Here is a 6,000-nt window from a genome sequence, read left to right on the forward strand (position 1 = left end):
TATGTCCTATCTTGGATCTCAGAGTGTTGAACAGACATTTAGGAAAATACCATTTCGAAATTTGAACATACAGCACTCGATCATGCTCAATACATCAGAATGACTCATTCACATCAATCGATCTGAAAGATGCCTTTTTCCACATAGACATTTTTTTCATCCTTTATTTGTTGTTGTTGGTGGTGGTGATTTTCACCGATTTTTGGTTGATGATATCATATACTAAGATTTACCTCCCTGAAGTGGTCTAGGCTCAAAGCACTCTTTCGGCAATAGCTCATCAACCGTTTCACTAAAAATCCTTATCATAGGCACCCAGATGTACTCATCCCTCACCAAATGATTATGGTCAACTTGAATCTCTTTGTCAATGCATTGGTCAGATTAACAGCTGGATCTCTCAAAATTTCCCTCAGCTGAATAAAGACAAAACAGAAATAATCTTATGTTGGAAAAATGAAGAGAGGTTCAGGATTGCTAAACATCTTGACACCAAAGATCTTAAAGTGAAGGACACTCAGTGTGGACACGTGTCCAATTTCCGATTTCAGTCCGATTTAAATTGGAGATTGGACACATGTGTCTCCCCAAATCTAGATTCATTGTGTCCGACTTGAGTCCGACTGGACTCCGATGTAAACCCCTGGATACACGATTCGATTCCGCTGGGAATTGGACTGGGCGCGCATGTGTCTCTCGAATCTAGATTCAAATTGGACAACAACAACTTTTGCACGTGCTTGAGATCGTGCCCACAGACATATACATGCATCATATATGTCTATGATATGATAATCGCTGCTAGACGCTCAGTTCTTGTGCTCCCTCTCATTCACTTTGAAATACTGAAACCGAAACTGAAACTTTGAAACTGGAACGCAACTGTTTGGGACAGAACGCGCTAATTCAGTGAGCAAATATTTTCATATTACTTTTCCACCAGTTGTTAGTCATGTAATCCATTCATATCGATGTGAATCAATCAATACTAATACAACTTTAACTGTTGTGTGTTTTTGTTTAATTTCACAACGTATTTACTGTATAATCAACGGTAGCAGATGTAAACATTCCGCATTTGATTTGAACTGACACGGCCAAGACCTAGATTTGTCACTGCCATGTGCTTTGAGATAGAGCAGTTAACCCCCCATGGAGACCCCATGGAGAGAATCGGATGGGATCGGAGTGCTGCCATCATGTGCCCGCACTGACTGTTAAAAACCTTAGGCCACTGCCACACTAAGCCGATTTTCATACTTTCCGGAACGAAATCTAGACAAACTGGCCTCCCGGCCAGACAAATCTGCCATTTGGAGCGTCTCTTACCGTCAAGGTTAGAATCCCCTCTCCAGAGTGGGAAGGTTGCAATCTACCCTGCTATCAGAGCCTGTCTGACCGCAAATCGGGTTTGAATCCGCGAATCTGATGACGTAATTATCCCACGTGAACGCTGGAAGCTGTCAAGTAGTCACGTTCATCTTCCCAATCGCAATAAAAACAAAAAACTTTAAGTCTTCTGTTCTGTTTATGGCTGGCAAACAACAATCTAAGAAGGGCACGTATTATTCACTGAGTTACCAAAGCAGTCTTCTTTATGGGGACTAATTAGCACTGCACTGAATTACATTAACATGTGTAATTGTTATTGTGTAGCAATAACTCAACTAATATTACTAGATACATATAATAGTGGACATTACACTAGGCAACATGGATCTCATTCATATCTCATCCAGTCGAAATCTTAGCAGGATTGAACACATCTTTATTACAGCGTATCAACATAAGAACAGAACATAGATAAATCTCCGCTTAGCATTCTAATCACTACTAATAGCACTAGAAGGTAGCCCAAAATGTGGTATTTAATTTAATACACGATCTATCACAGTAGCAACTTCATGAAAACCCTTACTTTCATTAGGTATGCACATAATGCATCACATACAGGTCGAACAATGATGATTTAAGCATTGGAAATGTATAAGGCACAGTATGGTCAACTACTTGGCGACAAACTGAACTGTCACTAACTTAACTAGTTGTAACTTGTCGTCGTCTTCTTCTCCGAGTCTTATTCTCCGTTTCCGGTAGCACCCTTCACAGTGCCACCAACAGGCCTTGATTATGTACTACAGCAGATTCACCAGTTTCAATGGGTGTGTGTGGCCGCAGCACAGCGCAGCACAGCTTTGTCTGGCCGCGATTGACTAACCCCAAATCCGTTCCGGAAACTATGAAAATCGGCTTAGTTTGGCAGTGGCCTTAGTGTCTTAATTGATAGTAATCTCAGGTTTAACAGCCATCTGACAGCAATAACTAGCTTTTTACCATCTTAAAAACATGGCTTAACTTACACGCCTTATATCAAATCATGATTTTGAACAATTTATTCATGCCTTCTCCAGCAAGATTAACTACTGCAATGGTCTCGTTACACGGTCTTCCTAAAAAGACCATGTAACCAAATAGCTTCATCTTCTATAAACTGTTATGGGAACAAACGTTCCAAATGCAATATTTGTTTTTGTTTCTAAAATGTGATCAATACATGTATTGATGTATTGTACATCAAAGCCTAATGTATCAAATATGATACAAAAAAAAACATAATATATGTAAAGGACTACTCCCCCCCCACCCCTTTTTTTTCCTCAAAAGGTCTAATAAACATTAACTTTGAAAATTATGATTTTTCTGGCTAATGTTGATGTGTCCGTCTTTAAATTATTCTGTCTTTTTATATATTTTTTTATTTTGTTTTTATTTCATAATTTCACTTTATTCTTGCTTATTCTCTCACTTCATTTCATATAATACATCGCTATGTGGTACATCTAGGTAACCTTTGTGTTCTTTATCAAATGTTATTGAATTTAGAATGCAACCTTATTATTACAGAGCCAAGGCCAGGTTAAGGTAATCTGGGGCCCTATTACTTTTATCAATATATATTAGACAGAGAGAGAGAGAGGGATTGGAAATCAAATTATGACAGACATGATGTAAAAAAGAAATTTGCATTTATTTATGTAACCTATAACCAACATAAATGCATTGGAGCACGCAGTCTAGGGTGCACTCACACACGGCCCAGCAAACACATATATACAAACAACTCAATTGAACAATTTAATTATCAGGCTGTGGCCGCCTATTAAAAAGCAATAGCCTATATCATCACTCGTCTACTTTTTTGGAAGGCAAAGTCACGGATCAAATTGTTGAAGTCTATTTGGCAAAGCAGGTCAAACTCGGTTGCCATCACAGTCAAGAAGTTCAATCTTGTCTCCGTCATGGTCGTTCGAAGACGAGCTTCGAAAACGATCTTTCACCGGTAGCACATTGTAGCTGCTGTTCTTTTAGGAGCCTCATCATGTTACTGGGTGAGAGATCGGTGGTCATGTTCCTACACAATGAAACAAACTGGACAAGCTCATCTTCAATTTCGGGCTGCAGGTCTGTGCTGTAAATCTGTATGAGATTGCGAGAGGCTGTGCGCATCTCAACAGTGGACAGGGTATGCAGATTAGTCAAGAACCCAAATTGACCGAAGAGTTCTCCATAGGCATTGCATCTCTGGCGCAGCATGCTCACAAAAGTGTCAATGATTACATAAAACACCTCAGCCCGAAATTTTGCGCTAAATTTTGCGAGGATGTGGTCATCAGGGGTGCCTACTTCATCGGCTCTCTTCTTTCGTGTCACTTGACGCGTTGTTTCTGCCTGTACTGTTCGGTATAAGACCAGTTCCAGTTCTTCAAAGCTGTTGCGCAAATCCTGAACGAAATCGATCAGTGATTGAATCAAGGCTACAGCCTTCATGAGATCCAAGTCCGGCATTTGAAGGATTGTGCTTGTCGTCTGGAACCTCTGCAGGATTTTGTTCCAAAATATGCTCAAAAAAGCATTCTCTAGTCGGTCCATTTTCTTGACAAGAGATCTTGCTTCATCTCTAGTGTCAGCACTCTGAGTTGTATCATTTGACAAGCTGCTCAAGACGTAATGTATATTTCCATAGTTAATGGAAAGCGCTTTAGTGGCCACCTTGTGCATGACAGTGACTTTAATGTCTCCATGTGATTGTTCTCATTTGGTTCAAGTCCATCCATTTAAACCTTCCTTTGCCGTGGAGATCCTGAGAAAAAATTGTAGCAGGACTGCACAAATCTGAAAAATGATATTGCCTCTGCGCAGCAGTCAACACTGTTCATTCCAACCAGATTAAGCGAGTGCACTGCGCAGGGTATCCAGTTGGCCAAGGGGTTTACCTCTTGAATTCACGCTCTCAAACCCTTGTAGACTCCTGACATATTAGATGCGTTATCATAACACTGTCCCTTACAGTTTCTGATGTCAAGGTCAGTTTCGTTGAGAATCTGCGAGACTGATCTAAAACAGCGCGTCGCCAGTGTGGCTGAAAATTGGAACGAATGCCAAAAATCTCTCAAACACCTCGCCCTGTTCTGCCACATAGCGGACCACAAATGACAGCTGATCGATGTGAGCCAAATCAGGGGTGGAATCAACAATCATTGCAAAGTACTTGGATCTCTGTACTTGGCTAATAATTTCAGTTTGCACACGTTTGCCCATAAGTGCTATGAACTCCTCACAAATTGTGTTCGAGAGATAGGCGGTTGTCCCCTTGCCCTTGTTCCCATATTTTTGAATGTGTTTAGCTAAAAAAGGGTCGAACTTGCTGAGCAGCTCTAGTATGCCGAGGTAATTGCCATTACGTGGTGACCCGAGTGTCTCTTCACTTCCCCGGAATGAAAGACCGCGCTCTGACAGAAATCTAGTTACCTCAACCACTCGCTTAAGAACCTGTCGCCAATAGCTCTCATCATCTTTGCACTGCTGAATTATTTCACAGTCGATTCCCCGGGCCTGTGTTCGTGCCAGACAGACCAGGCCAGCGTTTCTGTGCGACTGGCTTTTCTGGTGCTCCACACGGACGGAGCTGTGCTTCCAGTCGAAAAAGCCAGAGCAGGTATCACTAAAGAGCCGACAGAAAAAGCAAAATACATTCCCTGTTGATGGAGAATACACTAGCCAGTCCCTTTGAACATGCTCTCCATTTCGCATTTCACGTGTGAACAGTTTATTGCTAAGGTATCGTTTAACATTTTGGTTCACACGCTCAGATGCTTTAAAGGGGGCATCTTTGTTCTGGCACATCTTAACTCCTTTATGAATCCAGTAGCACTTTGAATCATCTGTTACTGGCCCCCAACATGCAATGTCAGTGGAAGAGATCTGTTCAGGCCTGCTAGGAGAACATGTCAGAAAGTCAGAGGATCTGTCCCCTAACACAGCGTTTCTCAAACTATGGGCCGGTCCGCGACGCCTTGCCTGGGGGTCCGCGAAAAAGTCTGGCTTCCAAAGATTTAAAAAAAAAAAATGTTTTAATGTATTGCGAATGCGATACAGTATACAAAACATATAGGCTAATGTTACACGATGTACCGGTACTAGAAAGGTACCGCGGAAACCTAACGTAAAAAACGATACGATTTTGCATATTTTCAGTATAGGTAATAGCACGTAATCAGAGCGCCCTCACTGTTCCGCTCCCTCAGGGCTGCCTGGACGTCTTGCCTGCAAGGGCGGGGCTGGCCAGCTCTCACACATGCAACTCACAACGAGTCATCTGGCCTCATGTGCAGGAGCTCTTACCGACGTCCTCGGCTTTTTTGAAAACAAAAAAAAGTGAGATCTGGAAGTACTTCGGATAGGAAGCAGACTGTGAAGTAAAGTCTATCGACACACAGAGACCCGTCTGTAAAACATCCTTCAAAGCCACTCAGGCAAAGGGAGGTAACACGTAAAATATGGCTAAGCACGTCTCAAACAGACATATGAACTTTCCAGAGAGTTCTCAGAACGACAGGTTAGCAAATGTGATTATAAACATGAACACCCCCAAGGTCACCCATATACAGCCTAACAGGAGTTGCCTTAGTTTAGCGACAACCGATTTTACCCATCACAGAA

Source organism: Sprattus sprattus (assembly GCF_963457725.1).
Source record: "Sprattus sprattus genome assembly, chromosome: 2".
NCBI lineage: Eukaryota > Metazoa > Chordata > Actinopteri > Clupeiformes > Clupeidae > Sprattus > Sprattus sprattus.